Source organism: Desmodus rotundus, chromosome 4 (genome assembly GCF_022682495.2).
Source record: "Desmodus rotundus isolate HL8 chromosome 4, HLdesRot8A.1, whole genome shotgun sequence".
NCBI lineage: Eukaryota > Metazoa > Chordata > Mammalia > Chiroptera > Phyllostomidae > Desmodus > Desmodus rotundus.
The window spans coordinates 34,313,343-34,337,871 of NC_071390.1; positions in this window are offsets into that span (position 1 = coordinate 34,313,343).

The following is a 24,529-nucleotide window of genomic DNA, read 5'->3' on the forward strand; positions in this document are numbered from 1 at the left end:
AGTACCTTGCTATAGTACTCAGTGGAGAGATTCTAGATGAACTCAATTCTTACAAGGGGTTTTACTTTTTAATATCATTGAGTTTCTACAACTAAAAGTAAACAGCCCACAGAGATGTGTTCAAAACTTACAGTATTGCAGCCTAGACTACTAGAAGGCATGCAAGGCCGTACGCCATAGAACCTAGATCCCAGTTCTTGCTCTATCAATACCAGTAGCTATGAGATACTGGACAAGGCATGTGCTGTGTGGTTATTAGCAGCACCTCTTTGGAGGTGGCTGGTTTCAAACATGGGCATTTACAATTTACTCATCCTCTCTGTTACTTAGTTTTCTCATGTATAAGATATCAATCATAGTAAAACCCTGCTTCATTTGATTGGACCAGTAATTAAATAAAGCTAAAATGCACAGAATGCATTTTAATTAATCATAGATATGATTGCATTAATTCTTTTTTTGTTTCTTCTCAGCTTTAATTTTTTTCATTTGTAAAACAATAAAGGTAGACTAAAATTTCTGTCATATTTTCTAGTTCATATTTTCAAAATATTCTAGGCCTGTCAGCCTTGCTGACTGCACTGATATCCCGGACAACAAACCCTTTCCGTGGTTTTTTTTGTTTTGTTTTTTTACAAATGCATGCTCCAGGAAAATGTCATAACATGTTCCAGCTTGCTTGGTTTCCTGGTTCTTCCACTTTCAGATCCCAGGAGTGATTTTATGAACAATGGTGTGACAATGCTATGTGATTTGCCACTCAGTTTTAAGGTTTATTTTTGCCTTGTTTTACCTTATCGATCTGCTGCTTTACTGGATACCAGGTCTTTTTTTTTCCCTAAGCATATGTAATTTTCAAATCTATTTTTCAGAAACTTTTTTTAAATGGATAATTTAATCCCAGTGGGATCTGTTAGCCCACCCCTCATTTCATTGCTTCTGATTTTGAATAATGGAGGAAATAGCTTTGGGTGGGTAGCCAGCCAGTCTGGCTAGTCCACTGGGCACAGGCTCTCTGGCCAGGAGGATCACTAATGCCTAATGCTCTCTAATTATAGACATGTCTCATTCCTGGCAACTTAACAGCCTCACTGCAGGGAGTGACTCCACTTCCTGACTGGAAGCCTACCTTCATTAGCGTAAACTGTACATCATAACCTTCTAGTTTTACAATAACCTAAGGGGCCCTTCCTCCCAGAGCTGTGGCACTGGGTCAGTCTTAGCTTGTGAATGTGGAGGCAGATGACGATGATCTATGACTTCTAACTTTAAAATGCAAAAGGTGAACCTCTTTATGATATGGTTTTAAAGTAAGTTATCTGTGCCAATAATGAGGATACAGAAATTTTGTTCTGCTCTTTCCCTTCTTCGGTATCCCTTCCTTCCTAAGTGAAGCAAGGCCTATATAGTAAGACTGTTCATGCTAGTGAAGTCTGAATAAGGATGAAGACTTTGAGAAACAAATGAACCTGTAAAGCAACTTAATATTGGCTTAAAATTTATAAGAACTATTGCTGAGTATTGATTAGAACTTTGGAGTTATTCAAGCTTTGCCTACGTTCATCGTTATCCTCACATTTGCTGCCTTTTATAGGAAACTTTTCATATTCTAGGCTCTGGACTGAGCACTTTAGATATTATCTTCCCATATAGTCCCCTAAACACTGCAAGGTAGTCTGTCCCCATTTAAACAGGAAGAAAGTTAGACTGAGAGAAGTTTAGTAAATTGCCAATGTCACACGGTCTATGACCAGGCTGATAGCAGAATGCTTCGCTTTGCTCGATTCTAAACTCTATCCTCATTCTCCCGACCCACACCGCCTCCTTTAAGCTTTAGCCTAATAACGTAATGTCTGAATATTACATTACAAAGCAATGTTTCTACCTCTGTGCTTTCATAGACACTTGGTCTTAAACATGCTTTGTTTTAATTTTGTATTTATTGACTTCTAGAGAGAGAGAGAAAGGGAGACAGACAGAGACTTTATTTCTTGTGTCACTTACTCATGCGTTGATTGGTTGATTCTTGTGTGTGCCCTGACAGGGGATTGAACCTGCAACCTTGGCCTGTCGGGACAATACTCTAACCAGCCAAGCTACCTGACCAGGGCCAGTCTTAAACTTTTATTGCAATAATAATATAGCTTTCATAACAATAATAGCAATAACCAATTTATATAGAACATTTGTTATGGGTCGCGCACATAGTACTCTATTCAATCTTTATAATAACCTTTATATCTGTACTTTCAGGTGAAGATATTGAGGCTAAGAGAGTTGCATAAATAAATGGCACACTGTCACACCTCTGTGGTGGAGTCCACGTTCATTATATTGATTTTCATAGTAGCCCTTAATCACGTACATTACATGCAGATTTACATTAAATTATCTTTCTGGTCACTCAGTGAGATTCTTGAGAAGAGACCACCGCCCAGCATAGTTTTCTCACCGATTGGAACTGTGCCTGGCTCATAATAAGGGTTCAATAGATATTTGTCGAGTGATGAGCAGTTTTAGTTACATTCTAGTCATTCGGCAGCTCGTTCAGTTAAATTGATCTCTCACATAGAGAAAACCGTAAGAATGTCTGGAGACTAATATGATAAAATAAGTGCTTCATACAATTTTTATTGTTACACTAAGGCCTTGATATTTAACAGTTAAATTTTTAAGTTCTGGTCCATGGTGACCATAATGAATCAAGAAATATTTAATAATACTGTAAATAGAGATAGCAAGCCAGAAAAATTGTAATTTTATGGCAGACCAAACATCTCCAACTGTAATTGTGGAATTGTCTATTCCTCCTTTTTGTTCTTTCAATTTTTGCTTCACCTATATTACAGCTCTGGTGTCTAATGCAGATGCATTTAGGATTTCTATACAATCTTTCTGGATAGAACCCTTTATCATTATGTAATATCCCTCTCTATTTCTGATACATATTTTTTTACTAGGAAGTCTACTTATTGGTATTAATCTAGTCACTCCTGTTTTTTAAAAAATAATGTCTGCATGGTATGTCCTTTTTATTGTTTCTTTTAACTTTCTTATATCAGTATATTTGATGTAAATGTCCTATACATAACATACAATAATTGGGTTATGTTTTTTAATTTACTCTGCCAACTTTTGTCTATTAAGTGGTATATTTAGCCCATTTACATATAATATAATTTTAACATGTTAGATTTGAACCTGCCATTTTCCTTTTTGTTTTCTAGGTTTTCTTTCATTCCTCTATGTGTTAAGTTTCATGCCTCTTTTGGATGAATTAAACTGAACATATTTTAGAATTCCATTTTTATTTATCTATAGTATTTTAGGTAATACATTCTAGATCATATTGTATCAGAGTCTATTGGTATCAACATTTTACCAATTTAAGTGAAATGTAGAAACCTTACCTTCCTTTACTCTCTGTTATAATTATTTTAAATATTTTCCCTGTTTACATTGAGAACCACATGAAACATCATTATAATTTTTACATCAACCATCAAGCAAATTAAAAAAAACTCGAGGATAAGAAAATTTATTTTTGTTTTTCTTTCTTTCTTTCTGATGTCCTAATATTTATTTTTTCTTCATTCTTTTTTGTTCATTCTTTTCCTTTTGTTTAGAAAACTGTATAGCCATTCTTTTAGGGTAAATATGATAGGGTACCCCATTATTTAGGCTAAATATTTAGGGTCAATATGTCATTCTTTCAGTGACACATTTTCTTATCTTTGCTTTAAGTGAAAACGTTTCAATTTTTCCTTCATTATTCAAAGACTTTCTCACTGAATATAGACTTCAGGGTTAATACTTTTTGGGGGGGGGTTAGTGTTTAAAAAATGTTGTGCCACTTCCTTCTGTCTTCCATTATCTCTGATGAGAAATCTAATTAATTTTCCTCTATAGATAAGGTGTCATGTCTCTCTGCTTTCAGAATTTTGATGTTGTCTTTTGGGTTCAGAGTTTTGACTATGATGGCCATTGGTGTAGATTTTTTTAAAATTTATTTTGTTTAGTATTCATTTAGATTTTCAAATTTGTTTGTTTATGTCTTTTGCCAAATTTAAGAAATTGCCAACCATTAAATTTTTAATATAGTTTTTTTTTTCTTAGCTTCTTTATTAGTTCTCTTTTTCCTGGATTGAGGTTACATAAATGCATGTCTTTTGTTGTAGTCCCTCACAAACAGAATGCAGAGGATTGAGGAAGGAATCAGGGAATTTAAAAATAAAACAATAAAAATTACCAAAGCTGGCAACAAAGAAAAAATAGTGCTCTCCAAACAAAACAGAATTCTGGTTTTAAGGTTGTCTCTTGAGGGCTTTTAAAAAAATATATATCTTAGTTGCTAAATTTTAATTTTGTTTTTAATATTTTCTTTTTTCTTTGTTTTATTTTTTATTTTTTATTGTTGTCATGCACAGTTGTCTCCATTTTCCCGCCATCACTTCCATCCCCCAACCCCCTCAAGGAACATGTATAAAGGACCCATGACAAAGCCAAAGGGGGGAAAGATTGAGGGTGTTCAATATATCTTCTTGTTTTTGCTGAGACATTTCTTTTCAAAAAGTTTCCTCTTTTTAAAATTTGTTTGAAACACTGAAATATTTTTCTTGAAACATTTTTATTATGGTTGCTTAATTCTAATAGTCTTTCCTTATTCATGTTAGAATTTTCCTGATTTTTGGTATGAAGAGTGATTTTCTACTGAAATCTGGAGATTTGGGGTGTTATGAGACTCAGGTTCTTATTTCAGTGTTCTGTTTTAGCAAACCTACTCTGACGCCATTCTGGTGAGGGAAGGGGAGACCTCACCTCTTCTGCTGGCGAGGGTGGGGGTGGAAATCTAAGTTACCAACTCAGCCTCTGTTTACACCTGCTGGGGAAATCTCTTTTTATTGCTGGGTGGAGATGGGACTTTGAGCTTCCCAGCGAGCTTCTGCTGATACTCTCCTGGCTAGAAGAACCAGGAGTGCCTCATTACTACTCCCCAAGTGTATCTTCCACTGAAAACATGGGCAAAGGCAGCCTTGTTACTGCCATAGCGGTGAAAGTTCCAACTCTCCATTAGACATCTTCTGACACCACTCTGTCAGGAGAGTGGGGAGACACTTTGCTATTACAAGGGGGAAGTGGAAGTCCAGGCTCACCGTGTGGCTGCCACTGAAATCTTGGATGTGTGGCCTTTTTATTGCCCCATGGAGGTGAAAACCTTGGGTCTTTATTGTATCTTCTCTGACACCACCCCAGCAGGGAGGTAGGAGCATCTCAGTGCAGCCTGGAGAAGGTCTAGACTCCTATCTGACCTCGGTTGTTGGGTGGAGCTTCTGCTTTTACTATAGTGTTTTGTTGAAGTAGAGTGGTTATTTGTTTAAAACTTCTGTCTGGCTAGGCTATCCCCCTCCTGGTCCTCAGTCTCAAAGCATCAGGCTTTTATTGCAGCTTCTTTTGTCTGTACCCATCTGCATTTGCAAGGTGTCATCTTCTCCGGCACCCTGTCTAGAATATGTGAAACAAACATGAAATGCTAGGAAACTCAGTGTTGTGTTGTTCCTTAAGCCCTGAGGTTCCTAGCTCATTGGATTTTTCTCTCTACCTCTCAGAGTCTTGTGACTGTTTTATATATAGTGTCCAGGATTTTTAGCTTTACTTATCAGAAGGAATGGATAAAAGTACTTCTATTCCTCCCTTATATATAGGGGAGGAGGGGACAATGGAGGGAAGGGTTTTCAGGAACTACTATAAAGGACACATGGACAAAACCAAGAGGGAGGGTGGAAGCAAGGGAGGGAGGTGGGTTTGGCTGGGGTGTTGGGGAGTGGTGGGGAGAAAATACAGACAACTGTAAATGAACAATAAAATAATTTTTTTAAAAAGTAAAGTATTTCCGTATATCTTACTTGATGCAGAATTCTTTTAAAATTCTTTTTTAGTAATTTAACCATGATTTAAAAAAAAAGATACCATGACTTCCAACTGTTAGATTAAAGCAATATGATGTTTACAGAACTGGTCTTTGAGAAATTTTGTTAAAATCTTGCATTTACTACACCAGCAGTATATTTTAAAGGAGGCACAAAAAACTAGGGAGAAAATTACTACTAACTTTTCAAATATTACAAATGCTTTTCTGGGGTATACCTGTGAATTATGGACATCAGGTGAATTTAATTCTCAGCAAGACAAGAAAATCCTAGAATATGACAATTTTTAAATAATGAATGAAGGTCAGCTTGTACCTGTAATGAGTAGTATTGATGAAAGTACATAATGATAGCAAATGACAACCAAATATTTCCCTTTAGATTAACAATTTTTATAGCATGCTGAATTAGAACTAAATGATAAGACTATCATTGTTTTTTAAACTAATTTCTATCCACAGGTCAATTTTATGGTGCTTTAAAAATGGAGGTTTATGTTATAATAATGGATGCTATCATATTGTCAAGTTTATTATAGCAATGAATATACTAGAAAAATATTGTGGAACATCAATAAATTAGAAAGTTGATATTGTTGTTGATGACATAGTTATTTTAAAAAGCTCCAAGTATATTGCTGTGTGTAATATCTGAAATTTTCCTACCTATGCTCTCCTCCAGGACTTGTATGGTGTTGTAACTTATATTTAAGTTTCTTATCCACCTTGAGTTTATTTTTGCATACGGTGTAAGTTGGTGGTCAAGTTTCTTTTTTTTTGCATGTAGCTGTCCAGATATCCCAGCACCATTTGTTGAAGAAGCTGTTTTTACTCCATTTTATGCTTCTGCCCACTTTGTCAAATATTAATTGACCCAGAGGCATGCATTTATTTCTGGGCCTTCTGTTCTGTTCCATTGATCTTCTGCCAGTACCAGACTGTTTTGATTACAGTGGCCTTGTAATATAGTTTGATATCAGGTATTGTGATCCCTCCTACTTTGTCCTTCTTTCTCAAAATTGCTGAGGCTATTTGGGGTCATTTATGGTTCCTTATAAATTTTTGAAATGTTTGTTTTGTCTGTGAAATATGTCACTGGTATTTTAATAGGAATTTAGTTGAATATATAAATTGGTTTGGGTAGTATGGACATTTTGATGATGTTAATTCTTCTAATCCATGAGCACGGTATATGCTTCCATTTATTTGTGCCTTCCTTAATTTCTTTCTTCATTGTTGTGTAGTTTTCTGAGTACAGGTCTCTTACCTCCTTCATTAAGTTTATTCCTAGGTACTTTATTTTTCTTGTTGCTATATCAAATGGGATATTTTTCCTAATTTCTGTTTCTGATATTTTGTTGTTGTGTACAAAAATGCCTTCGGTTTCTGAATATTGACTTTGTATCCTGCTGTTTTGCCAAATTCATTGATATTTCCTCTAGAGCAAGGAACATAAATGAAAGAATAAGCAAATGGGATTTCATCAAATTAAAAAGTTTCTTCACAGCTAAAGAAAACATCAGCAAAATGAAAAGGGAACCAACTGTCTGGGAAAATATATTTTCAAATGATATCTCACATAAGGATTTCATCTCCTAAATATATAAAGAATTCACATGACTACACCCAACGAAGACAAACAATCCAATTAAAAACTGGGCAAAGGACCTGAACAGACACTTCTCCAAGAAGGGCATACAGAAGGCCCAGAGAGACATATGAAAGGATGCGCACCATCACTAGTCATCAGAGAGATGCAAGTTAAAACCACAATGAGATACCACTTCACACTGATCAGAGTGGCCATGATAACCAAATCAACAAACAGCAAGTGCTGGCGAGGTGGAGAAAAGGGAACCCTAGTACACTGTTGGTGGGAATGCAGACTGGTGCAGCCACTGTGGAAAACAGTATGGAATTTCCTCAAAAAAGTAAAAATGGAACTGCTTTTTGACCCAGCAATTCCACTGCTGGGATTATACCCTAAGAACCCTAAAACACCAATTGCAAAGAACCTATGCACCCCAATGGTCATAGCAACACAATTTACAATAGCCAAGTGCTGGAAGCAACCTAAGTGCCCATCAGTAAATGAGTGGATCAAAAAACTATGGTACATTTACACAATGGAATAGTACACAGCAGAAAGAAAGAAGGAGCTCCTACCTTTTGCAATGGCATGGGTTGAACTGGAGAGCACTATGCTAAGTGAAATAAGCCAGGCAATAAAACACAAACACGATATGATCTCACCTATAAGTGGAACTTAATCAACAGAACAAGCAAGTGAGCAAAATATAACCAGAGACATGGAAATAAAGAACAAATTGACAGTAACCAGAGGTGAGGGGGAAGGGAGATAATGGGGAAAGAGGGGGTGGGGTCATCAAGGAACATTTATAAAGGACCCATGGACACGTACAATGTGTGGGGGTAGGACTGAATGTAGGAGGTGAGGTGTGGATATGGTGAGAGAGAGTAATGGGGAAAAATTGGGGACAATTGTAATTACACAAGAATAAAAAAATAAAAAAATAAAAAATAAAAAGCTCCAAATATATATATATTTTAACTCTATGTTGGTAATCCAATTACTTTTTTTAAGCATTTAAATAAAAGTAAATAGCATTTGCTATTCAGTGATTGGTACTGTCAATGATTGATTTTTATTTTGCATTTCAAGAGTTGGTTTCTCAATGCATTTTATTTTGTACAGATTTTTAAATGGTGAAAGAATATCTAACACATGGTTGTTGAACTGTCTATTAATTTTGCCAATTTCCACTTATTTTAATAAAACAACAAATAACAGGTTTTAAATTAGTGTATTTAGTTATGACTGGTATTAAGACGTTAAATTCTGGCAACTTTGGCAATAATCGAGAAGCCAGGATCGGAGTATTCAGAGATCAGACTTTTTGAGTTCAGACTCCAGAGTTAGCATCATCTAGCTTTAAGTCTGATTGTGTTACATACTAGTTTTGTGAACTTGGGAAGTCACTTAAAGTTTTTAACCTTAGCTTCCATATTAGCAAGTTGGGACAATAATACGTAATTTATAAAACTGGGTCTCATTATCTCCAAATACCTCCTGAAGAAGAAATGGCTAGTGAGTTTTAGAGCATTTGCATACCTGGTTTTAAGTGATCTTAGGGCCTACGTACCCTAATCTGGGGATGTCGCATTCCTTCTCCCACTTGATTGTCCAGTCTTTCTTCAGGTTGTGCAAGCAGATTAATTTTCCCTTTCTCCCCCAGCAAGTCAAGTGTTATGGTTTGGTTTTAGTCATGCAAAGCAACATGATTTGAATTGATTATTTATGTTAATGAAAATGTTCCTCTAGTCAGCCATTTTAAAATTTAGGGTTGAAAATTGGGCAATACACAAAGCTCAGAGAAATAAGCATATGACTGGGGAAGAGTGAAAAAGGCAAAACCATGGTTTCCCTCAAAGGATGAATCCCCCCCCCAAATATTATAATAGTAGAAATAATTAAGGCCATCTGACAAGCACTAAGTATTGAAATCAGTTTTGTGTGGGAAAGAGAAGCACCTGATACATTGCCCTACTCTGCAGGTGGTTCAGGATGCAGACTAGTTCGGTAAGTTATTTTATCTTTTTTTTCTTCTTTCTTGCTCTTTTTTCTCCCTGTTTCTCACGGTTCTTTTATATTCTAGTCTCTGACTTCCAGTTCTTTTTCTTGGGTTGGATTGTACTTCAACACTTCCTTACAATAAATCAGAGTTTAACAACTATAAATTATGTCTACAGTTACCTTGAATCATGTGATTTTCTGTAACATATTTGATGACAATAAGTCCTAAGTGTGATTTCTTTTCTCGCTCTATGGATCTGGAACATTGTTTGCTTCGGTGAAGTTTGTCATCTCTCCACGGTCGGGCCTGAGCACCAGTATGCCCCCCATGCTCTTCCTGGCTGGTCTGCCCAAAGCCTAAGCTCACCAGGTATCTCATTCCTTGGAACTGATATCTTAGACATCTCTTAACAAAATGTTATTTTAAAAGACTATAGCCTTCATAAAGTACAATTACTGCCATGATAAAGCTTAAAGAGATGAAAACAATTTCTCCTATAAAATTACTACATAGGATAAAAAAGGAAGACAGACAAGGGGAAAAAATATCAAAAATCTGTGTTAGGGATCTGGAGATAAAACCCGAGATGATAAACCTACAATCATCAGCATCAGTTCTGAGAATACTAAGGATAGTATGTTGCCTATAACTATTTAGGACAATTTACCTAAACATTTTGGTTCATGCTTATAAATATAATGTCTCCAATATAGTTAGATCTTAAAGCAGTAATTCTTTAAAAATGTACTGAATATTAGGGGTTTGCAACTCAAGAACTTTAATATCAAATAAGTACCCAGATGCTTATAGTGCACAGAGAAGTTTTAAAATAAGTTGCCTAAGCTGTCTAAAAGTGTTTCTGGGTTATTATTACAATGTTTGACTCCAGAACTTTTAAAATTCAGTGTCTCGAATTTGTTTTTTAATTCTAACATTTGTAGCACTTGTGTCTGGGACCAGGTGGGAGAAAAATAATAATTAGGGGGAAAGCGGGGTGGTATTGTGTTTTAAATTACCGTCATCCCTCAACGATGGCCAATTTTATCATCTGTGTCTTTTATTTCTTTTCATAGACACTAGGGCTTACAAGGCACAGTGAAGATCATCTACTCATTTCCTAAGCAAAACGTCCTGAGTGTGCACAGCTAGTTTACTATAAACATGGTCATCACGAATTATTATAAAAAAGAAAAATCATAACCTACATGTTCAGCTCTTGGGGAATGGTTAAATACGATAAAGGCACAAGGTCAAGATAATGTTAAACCAATATAAATTATATTTCAAAACAACATTTGATGATATAAAAAATATTCACAGTACTCTGACAAGCTAAAACAAAACAAAAGTTGATAGCCCAGAATCATCTCGCATGTCCTAGTGCAGGCAAAAGTGGGGTGATCTTTCATGGAGCTTAATCGGACTCAGCAATTTTTTCCCAAAATATAAGCAACTTGTCTCTGCGTCTCTGGTTTCTGCGCACGTGACACTAGAATACTAGACCCATGTTACCGAATGTGTGGTTCTGACTCTTATAAAGGGGAGGAGCTGTGGGAAGGAGCATGCGTGGAAAGACTGTGAAAGTTGTGTGGACAGTCCTGACCACTCAATACTCTACACACTATTCTTGGTTAAGGTCAGGTCCACCATAAGGTTATGCAATTGGACTATGTTTTGCTTCCATAGAAGATTTTTTTTATTTAATGATTTGTCCTTGGTTTTTATTAAATGAGACTATAAGAAATATTGGTATGAGTTTTACTTTTGAATTTTGTATTAAAATACTCTTGATAATAAGTCTTCCCCAGATATGTTGTGTATACTCCTGGCCCCATAGACTGTCTGTCCTCAAGGTGCTTTCTTATTCTTCAAGACCTAACTGTAGGAACTCCTCTGCTAAGAAATAGCTCCCATGCCCCATAGCCAAAATTAGTCTCTCCTTCCTTTGTGCTGATGACGTTTTCTTATAGCATTATCATGTTATTTTGGTTGTCTACTGTTGCACAAATGTCACTACAAAAGTTAGTGCTTAAAACAATAATTTATTGGGGTGTTTTATGTTTCTGTGGGCTGACTGAAATCAGTTGGACAAGGATTACCTTGCTTGGAATCTGTTATATGGTTTCAGTCAGACAGAAGCAAGGGCTGGAGTCATCTGCCTAAGCTAGACAGGGACCAGGGCTTTTCCACTTACATGTAGGCTGTCCACGCTAACGTCACAGGAACAGGTGAGGGCTGGCGGGACCCTTCTGTTTCTCCTCCTGTTTGCCCCATGCCACTTGCTTTGGCTCCATCACAGAAGGATCGTCTCAGGATAACTATATTTCTTACCCCGAGACTGGTTTCCTCCAGAACTAATGTTCCAAGCCTGAAACTGGATGCTGGCTGACGCTTGGAGAGTCCTTCTGCCATATTACTTCTGCCAACTTACTTCTGCCATGTTACATAGGCTGAGGAAGTCCCTAAGGCCAGCCCAGGCTCAAAGAGAAGGGAATTTAGACTCCATCTCAGTGTGAAGAGCTCTGTAGGGGAGGGAGGCATTGAGGGTGGTCATCTTTAGAAATTACCTAGCAGATCTCAAATAAAGATATTTTCAGTGCAGAGAAGGATTTGAAAGATCATCTGATTTAACATTCTCATTTTAATGAAGAGAAAAAGAATCAGTAGAAAGACGAAAAAATTTGCCCCAAATCAAATTATACATTTGCTTCTCTTCCCTGCATGAACTAAACCCCCAACAATGTGGTAGGATGGTTCATAGCATGTGCCATGATATGTTCACAGCCCAGCAAAAATCGTGAATAAATCACACAGATGCATCTAAGTACTTGCTAAAACGGATAGGGTATGTTAAAGAAAATAACATTAGTGTCCTGCACCTCATTTTAAGGATCAAGAGAAAAGGTCAGGTTTCTTATTTTGCCCTGGTACCTGTCTGCACACCTTTGACCTGACTTACTATTGTTCTGTCTTGTGAAATCAATGCAGGTATAGTTTTTTAAAAATAGATTCCACAGCTACACTTCTCAGAAAACATTTTGTTTTGTGTGTTTGACTTCAGGACAATAAGAATGATCAACAGAGAGAAAGCAAAATTAAATCAAAATGAAATAAAAGGCATTCCCAAAATGGAGAGCAAAATGAAATAAATAAACCATACGCTACTAAGTTGGCGACTTCACCACACAAACAGGAGTTATTTCAGATGACCTTAAAGTGCAGTGATTTCACTGTTCATCTTACTGAGATATACCCTACGAGTAAAATAACTTCAAGACAAAACAAAAAAGATATAACTGTTTTTCAGTAATTACATCATTAATAACAATTTTGCATTGTTATTCTATAGTATTTTGCATATATAGTAGGATAAAACTACAAACAATTATGTTAACATTGTCAGAAATCAACAATTCTATAATATAAAGAGGGTATAATTTTAAAACTAGAAAAGTTAACCAAAAATTCTGCATTAATAAATTTGATTGCAAATTTTAGTATAAACTTGGAGTATATATTTTTATAAACATGCATTTCCTAACTTTGTCCTGTCAAACATCATAGAAACAACAACCAATGATTATTCAGTAGCAGTGAGCACCATTAATGCAGATTCTGACCTCTAAATACCATTTCCCACTAAATCAAGACAAGGGTCATTGGAAAAATTGTTGCTTTCAAGACTGAGACAGAAAAAGTACAAGATAAGCCTGAAATACTTTATGATAACAGAAAGCAAGGAAAACTACCAAACAATATTGAGGTCATGGTCACCTCCCAAGGAATTGGGAGTCAGCATAAAGTATATCCAAAAAGCAAAAGTTGGGGCAAAATGATAATTAATAAGAATAACAAATGGATAATCAACTGAATTATCAATAAGAATATAATTTAGTAAATTAAAACCATCAAATATAATTTCAAAAAATCCCATGAGTTCATAATTACACTACAGAAAAATTCCTTTGAGCAAGAAGGAAAAAAATAAGGAAAAAGGACTCATGGGCAGGGACAACAGTGTGGTGATTGCTGAAGGGAGGAGGTCTGAGGGGACTATATGGTAATGGAAAAAATACAATAAAGATTAAATAAAAAATAAAAACAAAAATATAATGAACAATTTAAAAAAAGAAAAATACCTTTGGGTACCTTTGGAACATGTGTGGGGACAAATTTATTATTCTGAAGTCTGGTTTAAAAGAAGGGGTAAACATTTAACTTACATTTTCTGTTTGAATTTTAGATCAAATGTAATGAAAGTGTAAATGAGGAAAATTTGTCTTGTTATACAATTATCTGAGTTAATAAAAGAAAGAATTATCCAAGTAGCATATCATTTTGCAAACCCCTACATAAGGCATTAGCAAAGGCAATGATGATTAGTGGCCGATAACATAAAAAGGGATGAAACTAGATATTGTGCTCCTCCAGTAAAAGTATGCAGAACGCCTAGGAAATAGCTCTGCCAATAAATTAAACTTCAATTAGGTCCATTCTCCAAATTTAAGTACAGTTAACAAGAAGCAGGAGATAGAGGAGCATGCTGAATGACAACAGAGAGTTGCAATCCATAAAATCCAGGTACGGGAGTGCTTCCCAAACTTTAACGTTCATATAAGTCGCCCACAGATCCCATTGAAGTGCAAATTCTGACTTAGTAGTTTGGGATGAGCTTGAGACACTTTGTTTGTAATAAACTTTCAGGAATTGTCAGTGATGCTGGTTGATGGACCACATGTTGAATAGCAAGGCTCAAAAAGATAAACTTAGTATAATTTTTTTAAAAGATTACATATAAATCCAAAGTGACTCCAGAGACATAATAATTAAATGCAGTGTGCATCTTTTTGTCTAGATCCATTGGACAAATCAATGTAAAAAATTAAGAAAAAATGATTGCATGACATTTGATAATATTAAGGAATTAATGTTCATTTTTTAAGATGCAATAATGATATTGTTTGGTTATGGGATTTTTTTAAGTTTTTTAAATAAAAAAGGTCTCATCATTTTGAGATAATTACATAATTTATGGCAGGATTCACATGATAAGTGAAACTGGGTTCAAAATCACCCAGTGTGTATTTTGGGGGCATGAGAAGTGGAGAAAGGATAAGAGTAATGAGTTCATCATTTTATTTTCTCTATTATGTTTGAGATTTTCCATAAGAAAGTGTTTTCTTGAAAGCTGGATCTACAAAATTACTAGGCATATTTTGGAAAGATCCCAACTGTGTTTTTTTAGTATCTCCTTAAATATTTCATCATTTTTTTTAAAAGTATTTGAGAGTAGGTCTGTAGCTTTATCACATTTTTCAAGGATGATTTAATGGACAGGAGTACTACTGATGATACCTAAGTTCAAGAAATAATCTTCTTTCAAAACTAACAACTTGAATAAAACATAAAGAAAATAATTGTATTAAAATATGTCTTGCTACTCAGAAAACATTTTGAAACAGACTTAATTTCTAGTGGCTCCTATAATATTTTAAGAGAAGAGCGCCCTCTGCTGTCTTGATGAGAAATATTACCACACATAAGGGGACACTACAGTGTCCTTGATTTTTCCAGTTACCAGTCATGGCAACTGTGACATATAATAATAAGAAGAAGAAGAAGAAGAAGAAGAAGAAGAAAAAGAAGAAGAAGAAGAATCATTATTATGCAAAATCAAGGTATGACATCATAGTCAACTTTTCTTTTAAAACCACTATCATGGGGATTGAGAAAATACAAATGTTCTTTGTATTTATATCTGATTTTTCCTCATCAGCGGCCTTTATGTGGGATCTACAGGCTGTATAGCTCATGTGTATAGCCAATTAAATATACTTTCCAAGACTCTCAAAGAGAATTGCTTTCTTAACTGGAGGAAAAAAATTCTTTTTTAACAAGCATAGTTAAAAACATAAAAATGCTGTGTGATAAAGTTTCTGAATTTTATTCCCATTCTTTTTGTTAATTGACATATAATGTTAGAAAACTTAAATCAATAAATATTTGTTAATGTCTTTTAGTCTCCTTGAGCCTATTTTTATATATATATATAATTTAAAGAGATGGGACTTAGATATTTTCCAACATTCTTCAATCTTTCTTGGGAGCCCAATATGTCAATTATATTAGGGTTTCTCTAGGTCATGGGTTGGAAAATCACAGGCTCACAGACCAAGTGCAGCCCACCCCCGGTTTTGGTAAATAAAAGTTTACTGGTACACAGCCACTACCGTTCCTTTATGACTGAAATAATAAAATAAACAATCATTTTGAAGACATTGAACATTAGGCTCTGGGGAGGATCTCTGAAAGACTAGACACTAACTAACTAGGCCTTAAAATAACTCCTAGCTTATTGACTTGAGAGAGTTCCCAGTTTGAAATTCAAGGAGAGAGAATGAGGTGAAGCCCACTGGGTGCCCTGAGTTGAGAAGACAGATGTGGGAGACATCGGCATCTGGAGGTCACAGGAAAGAATACCAAAGCAGAGAACATCACACAGAGAAAGGATCCTGAAGGACTTCGAGGATTTTGCAAAACTATTACAGTGTGTGCTTGTGAAAAAAGGCAAGATGTTAACCAGGTGTACAAGATACATTCACAGCAACATCTAGGTTAGTATTTGATTAAATAAGTGGGTACAACAGCCTGACCGGGTTGACCTGTAAGACTAATATCACACTTCCTGACTCCAGGGCAGAAAAAGGTGTATCCTACCCAGATAGGAAGCTGCTAGCCGTGTGTGCCTATTGAGCCCTTGGAGTGGGCTCAGTCCGAACTGAGATGTGCTGCATATGTAAAATGTATACCAGATTGTGAAGTTTTGTGAGAAAATGTAACTAAAAACATCAAATGAATAATGTGTTTATATTGTTGCCCATTTAGATGATAGTATTTTGGGTTAAATTTCATTAACTTAATTTCACATGTTTCTTTTACTCCGGATGTGCATGCTAGAAAATGTACCTATTCCTATTAGCTGTTCCTAATGGCCCTGGAAACTCTGATAGACTCCAGTCCACAAACTTAAGAGCACAGACAACTTCTCAGACATGGATTTTGACTACACTCGAGATGTGGATGGTGCTCTAAACCATTTCATGTGACTCTCACAGAGCAGGATGAAGCAATCACCCAAATAATTTGACATATCTGATCAAATGAGAGGGTGTCCTGTCCTGCCTTCCCTACCGCCCCTCACTCCCGGGCAGGCGAGTGGCGCTGGAGGGGACTATGATGCTCACTCAGAGCATCATGGACTTTTTGTTCCATGGTGCTCTGAGGGAGTTCCACCTGCTGGTCATGATGGAGGAGGCTGAGCAGTCTAACCTTCCCACAGAAATCAATGAGTAGTTTGGACAAGTTATTCAGAGGAAAGCACTGCACAGAAAACACTGGAAGATCACTCAAATCAGGCAGACACTGGAGGAGATACCTGTGAAGAAGGAACAGCTAGGGACAGATCTTTGGCCAATGACACATCCCAATATTCAATAAATATTAAACTTAAAAATGACACAATATCAGCCCTGGCTGGGGTGGCTCAGTGGATTGAGCTCTGGACTGCAAAGCAAAAAGTTGCTGGTTCATTCCCAGTCAGGGCACATGCCTGGGTTGTGGGCCAGGTCCCCAGTAGAGGGCATGTGAAAGGCAACTACACATTGATGTTTCTTTCCCTTTTTCTCTCTCCCTTCCCCTCTCTCTAAAAATAAATAAATAAAACCTTAAAAAAATAATTAAAAAAACGTTTGCTGTGTCTTTAAAAAAATGACACAGGATCAAATAGAAAATCTGACAAGTCGTATATTTGTTTAAGAAATTGAACTTAAACTCTAAATTATCCCCATAGAAGGAATCTCAAGTTCGGATGACTTTCCTAGTGAATGGAGCAGTAAGAGCAATTATACCACCAAGTTTTTCGGAAAATACAGGAGGAAAAGGGCACTTCACGATAGATGTAGGCCAGCAGTCTTACCCTGATATCAAACCTGGCAAAGGTACTGTGTGAAAACAATATTACAGACCAGTGTGTTTCATAGTCGTAACCACAAAATTCATGACAAAACATGCAAATATTATCCAGCAGCATGTGACAAATAAAGGGTCTCATGACTAAGTGGCATTTTTTAGCAAGCATGCAAGTCAACATGTAAGTATGCAAAGCGGGGGGATAAATGGTGAAGGAAGGAGACTTGGCTTGGGGAGGTAAAGACACAATATACAGATATGTATTGTAACATTGTACACCTGAAACTTACATATTTTTATTAGCCAGTGTCACCCCAATAATTCAATAAAAATGAATAAACATGGTCAAAATTTACTAAGTAATTGTATTTACTAAATCAAAGAGATATAGCTAAAAGTTAGTTCAATACATTCTAAAGAGTGAATTCAAAAATTTCTTTTAAAAAAATCCCAGCAAATGTAAACAGGAGTTTTCTCCTATGTGATGTAGTGCTTCTGTGACAACCTTGAGCTCTCATTGCCTTAGATAATAGAATACTGAAAAAATTCCCCTCTGTGACTGAGAACAAGGCCAAGATATCAGCTCTCGTTCAATTCAGCATTAAGTAGCACATCTAGTGAATACAACATGGAAAGAAAAAGCAGGCAAGAATGTTGAAAGTAAAAAAAAAAAGTAGAACTTTTTCCATTCACCAAAGGCATGAGTTAACACACAGAAAAACTAAGTGTATTTAAAAAAAAACCAAAAAACCCAGACCTAATAAATGTATTCAGCAAGGTCTTATAGTATGATGATAATGTACAAAAATCAATTTATATTTCTACATTTCAGCTACAAGACATTAAAACATAGCAGAATCAATATTGTTCAATGTCAATTCGCAACACAACAGTCTCCAGATTTAACTCAAACTCAATCATAATCCTAGAGAAATTAACCAGTGTACTCTGCAATTGATACAGTGCATTAGGGGAGGAATTTTACCACATGATTTCAAGATGCTGTAAAAATACAGCATCAAGATCGTATCAGATTGGCATGGAGACATAAATAAATCAGTGGACTAGAACAGAGAACGCACAATGCAATATGTGTGTGTGTATGTATATATGCAAATATATAAATGCTTATTTGAATGTCCATATAGATGTAAATGACCTTTAATGAAAACAGAGAGACTTTTGAACGGAGATTGCTGAAGCCACTAGGTGTCTCTGAAGGTAGATAACCCGTACTGAACCTTGTCACACATCTTCAACAAAAATTAACTCCAGATTGATGTAAGACCAAAATGTGAAATCTAAGTCAATAAAGCTTTCACAAGAAAATAAGCGAATAACTACATGAAATTGGAGAGGGATAAAAGATGTCTTGTATAGGAGAGTAAAACCCTAAATAAAAAAGAAAATATGGATAGACTACTCTCCATAAAGAGTGAAAACTCTGCTTAGACCCCTGAACTTGAGGCACCAGTAAGGAAATGAGATGACCCCCACATTGTTAAAAAATATTCCTAAAATTCATCAGAGAAAGGACTTGTCTCTAGGATATATAAAAGTTCTTACAGCTCTCCAATAAAAATGCAGAGAAAAATTTTTAAATGAGCTAGAGATTCTAAAACAAAATATATTTAGGAAAAAAAATACAAAGCTTAATAAGCACAAGAAAAAACTTCATGCTTCATCAGGAAAATGCTAATGAAAACCACAAGAGATACTCACACCTCCCACGAAAAAGGTTAAAATTAAAATACCTAAAAACAACAGGAATCAGCACAGACATGAGGAAACCAGAATCGTCATACTCTGTGGGGGAGAAAGTAACCAGTTATCACCAGTTTGGAAGAGGGAAAGGTGATCATAACATCTTATTTGACGTATGGGGACCAAAGGCTGGAGGTGGCAGAGAAAGAGTGCCTGCTTCCCACGCTAGTGGGGTCGCCTATCTGACCTGTCCCGAGAAGGGCAAGTTCAATGGTTTAAGCAGCAACACTACTCTCTTGTCTGAGCTTCAGTTTCCATAATTGTACATGGGGCTGTCTGATTTCATAAACAAGGCATGTGAGGTAAGACTGCCTCATAATTTCCCGAAAACTTCCCAGATGAGTATGGCTTTTCCATTGTAGTTTTAAGCTCTCCTTATGGGAACGTCCTGTAGAATCTACAGAGTTTCCTGTGCATACACTGGTTTGGCCAACACAGCTTCATGCCTGGACAACTCCTTGTCTTACTATTTCATTCATTTATCCATGCATCCCTCCCTCCCACAAACAGGAGACAGTATATTTCAGAAGGAAGGTCTGTGCTTTTCTCATTCCCCATAATAATTTTCCTATAGAAGTCTTGAGATCCAGAATCTATCATTTTACCCTTTTATCATTTCATTTAGCAGCTGTTCTTCATACCAAATAGCACAAGCAAGACCGAAGGCACTGCCTTTGAAACCTCTGTAGAGAAAACCCTTCTGAGGTGCTGTCCCAGTCTGGGCTACCTCGCTTTGCACAACCTCTAGGCCCCAGCCTCGCACTCAGTCTACGTGGATATCCTTCCCGGGGATGTTTGATTTCCCTCCCTGAGAAAGGCATGTGGGTGTCCAAGCCCAGTGTGACCAGCGTGCTCGCCTGGGGTGGCAAGGTGGTGAGTCACAGGTGGCAGTGAACGTGGTGAACTACAGTTCTTGCACAATTAGCCATCAGCTCCCCTCCTGTCCACCTTCCTGCATGAGTTCTGAAAGAAGGCTGTGAAGATTTATTTTTCTCCATGTCTTTGGATTTTTAACTCTTTCTAACTTTCAATTCTGTACTTCAGCATTTATTGTCTCAAAGTATGCTAAGAAAAAGAGAAATAATCTCCCTGTAATCAGCTGTTAGATTTTTCTATCAGTCATTCCAATTTCTTGAGTCTAAAATATTCAGTGCCAAACTTTTGTATTTCTAATTGTTCTTATTTAAATTTCCACTTCAATTTCTAACATTTTTCTTCTGTTATTGTATTTTCCCATTTCCACTTAGTCCCCTCTTACCCCTTCTTCCCTGCAGTCACCACACTGTTTTCCACATCCATGAGTCCTTTTTCCTTTTTGCTTGATCCCTCTATTCCCTAAGCCCCTGACTCCATAGCTGCCATCCTACTCTCTCCCTATGAGTCTGTCTCTGTGTTGCTTGCTAGTTCAGTTTGTTCATTAGATTCCACATATGAGTAAGATCATGTGGTATTTGTCTTTCTCTATGACTGGCTTATATCACTTAGGATAATGTTCTCTAGGTCCATCCATACTGTCACAAAGGGTAAAATTTTCTTCTTTTTAGTGAACGAGTAGTATTCAATTGTGTGAATGTCCCATAGTTGTTTTATCAACTCATCAAGTCCCTTGAGCTGCTACTTTATCTTAATGATTGTAAATAACACTTCAATGAATGGTGCTTTATTTCTTTCAAATTAGTGTTTTGGGTTTCTTTGGGTAAATTCCCAGAACTGGAATTGCTGGGTCAAAAAGGCAGATCCACTTTTTAATTTTTCGAGGTATCTTCATACATCTTTGCACAGTGGCTGCACCAATGTGCATTCCCACCAGCCGTGCAAAAGTGTTCTTCTTTTTTCGCATCCTCGCCAGCACTTGGTGTTTTTTGATCTATTGGTGATAGGTATTCTGACAGTTGTGAGATGATATCTCATTGTGTTTTTTAAATTTTTTTATTGTTGTTCAATTACAGTTGTCCTCATTTTTCCTCCATTGCTCTCATTGTGGTTTTAATTTGCACCTCTCTGATGATTCGTGACATTGAGCATCTTTCCATATGTCTGTTGACCATGTGTATGTCCTCTTTGGGGAATTGTCTACTCAGGTCCTTTGCCAATTCTAATTGGATTGTTTGGGGGCTTTTTGGTGTTGACTTTTATATGTTCTTAAAAAATTTTGGATACTAATCCCTTACCAGATATATCAGTGAATATATTTTCCCATTTAGTGGGTTGACTTCTATTTTGATCATGGTGTCCTTTGCTGTGAAAAACATTTTAGTTTGATATAGTTTCATTTGTTTTTTGTTTGTTTGTTTTCCTTGCCTGAGGAGATCTAGCAACAAAAATATTGCTACAAGCAATGTTTAAGATTTTACTGCCTATGTTTTCTCCTAGGAAACATGTAAGTCTTTAATCCATTTGAATTTATTCTTGTGTGTGGCATAAAAAGATAGTCTCATTTCATTTTTCTGCACATATCTGTCCAATTTTCCCAACACCACTTATTGAATAAACTATTTTTAGACCGTTGTATATGCTTGCTTTATCTGTCAAATATTAATTGACTATAAAAGTATGGGTTTATTTCTGGGCTCTCTGTTATGTTGAATCAATCTCTGTGTCTGTTTTTATATCAGTACCATGCTGTTTTGATGACTATGGCCTTACAGTATAGTTTGATAGTAGGTAGCATGATTCCTCCAAATTTTTACTTCTTTCTCAAGATTGCTTTGCTATTGCTATTTGGGGCCTTTTGTGGTTCCATATGAATTTTTGAAATATTTGTTCTAGTTCTGTGAAATATGTCATTGGTATCCAGACCAGATTCAAAGTAGATGAAGAGTGATATTTAAACATGATTGAAGTTTCTTTCTAGGACACTTAGAAGAGAGCGGGGGAATCAATGAAAGGCACTAGAAATTGTGAAAGAGTGATTGTAAAGATTAACCTTGCAATCTAAGCTGCAAAGGAGGGAAATGAGGCTGTGAGTGCAGGAGGGGCAGTGAAAAAATGGTAGGATCAAGGACTGCATAATTCCAGGACATCTAAAACTATTGGAACTTGGTGCCAGAAAGGTGTGAGCTGAAAAGATTGTGGGTGGTGGTCGGAGAGCAGGATGCTTAACGCTCAAATTATTGACAGGTGCATTGATAGTAACAATTCTAGGTATGACCTGGAGACTGTGCTGAAGAGGGAGAACGAAATCCACAAAACATAAAGTGTCAGGGAACTCAGAATCCCATTCTTGACAGATTTGTCTATAGGGATATTGAAATTTCCTAGAATAACAACAGATGTTTTAATGATGTGGGAAATCTTTAAGGGTGCTTTGTAAGTCAAGGTTTACCATTTACAAAAAGACACAGGAATGCCAGTTGGGCATGACCTCCTGACCTCCCACTTTTCAGCCTCCTTTTCTGAGGCCTGCAGGCCCCAGTGACCCCCCAGAAGGACTGGGTGGGACTAACAAAGATTGCCTCTTAGGGAGGAAGCCTGCTAGGGTGGACATCCCACCCTGGGCCTGTGATCAAAGTCCCGGGGACAGAACTCTAGGAAACCCCAGGCTGTACTCTACTTCCCTCCATAACAATGGTATTCACATTGTCCTATGATATGTTAAGGATGCGGGGGACCACTACTGGCCTGCAAAGGTGGGGTTGGAGTTTATTTGCCAAAATATATATTCAAGGCTATAAAACTAAGCAAAAATAGCCATGGCACACATATGTGGTGTTGACTAAATTTTATCCATTTGGAGACAGTCAACAAAATTGCTTGGGCTGCTAGGTGAACATATCTGTGTGTGAAACTGAGAACAAAATTATTCCCACAGATTTCCCTGTGCATTTGAATTTCTCAGAAATGTACCACTACCTAGAAGGTCTATTTCTACAGTGGGCACCTTAGAAATTCAGCCTGATGCGCTCCTCTCCAGTCTGCTGCTTATGTAGGTTCAGTGCTGTGAAGTCTTATGCTGACCTCACCTAAATGCTGGTCAAGGCCAATGCACATCTGCTCAGTGCCTGCCTGTGCCTGTCCTTGTCGTGATCCTAATAATCAGGGGAAACATTACATGTCTATATCATGTCATATGTCATTTTCCACTTATTTTGTTTGCATTTCTCTTTCTTCAGTCTGAGGATACCAGTCTTTGAAATGACACTTAGTTGAATAAATGGTTAACAAAACCCTTTCTTCTGTGAAATTTGACCGCAGGTTAACTTTTTATTTCTCTTTGCCTGGAAACCTGATAAAGGTGGAATGTCAGCTGTGTTGCTGAGGAATATCGCATATGGTAAAAATGACCTCTGACTGTGACCTGCCTCTGACTCAGGAGGGCAGAATGCACTAAAAATACCAGTTTGGGAGGCAGTTTTGGACTTTCCAAGGTGTGATGATTCTTGCATCTCACATTTCCCTTGTAGAGACACAGAAACTATTGTTATAAGATATACTGGTTCCTAACTGGCAAAATTTTCTTTCTTTAAAGGCTGAATAATATTTGTGTATGTTACATATTTTTTACACATTTATCAGTCAACAGAAACACACATTGCTTGCATATCTTGACTATTGTAAATAATGCTGCAATGAACATGGGGGTACAGATACCTCTTTGTGATTTCATTTTTAATAGATATATACAAAAGTAGGATGTGGTAGCTTTATGCAAATTTCCTTCAGAAACCTCATACTGTTTTCCATAGTATCTGTATGAATTTACATTTCCATGCACAGCGTACAAGTTCTCTTTTCTCCACATCCTCTCCAATACTTATCTTTTGATGTTTTTAAAACAATTTTATTTATTTATTTTTAGACAGAAGGGAAGTGAGGGAGAGAAACATCAATGTGTGTTGCCTGTCATGTGCCTGCTACTGGGGATCTGGCCTGCAACCCAGGCATGTGCTCTGACTGGGAATTGAACCAGCGACCCTTTGGTTCACAGGCATGTGCTCAATCCACTGAGCCACACGAGCCAGGGCTTATCTTTGGACTTTTTGATAATAGCCATGCTAACAGATATCTCATGGATTTGCATTTCCCTGATGATTAGAAATATTGAGCATCTTTCATACAACTGAACTGTGCATTTAAAAATGGTTAAGATGGTATATTTTAATGTATGTTTTATCACAATTTTTGAAAACATATAATATAAAAAAGGCTACTGTCAAAAATGGATCTTAAGACACAAGAAGTAAATCACAATGACTTCTTTTTCATTGAGTTTTTAGAGAGAGAGAAGAAAGGAGAAAGAGAGAGAGAGGGGGGAGCATCGATTGTTTTTCACTTA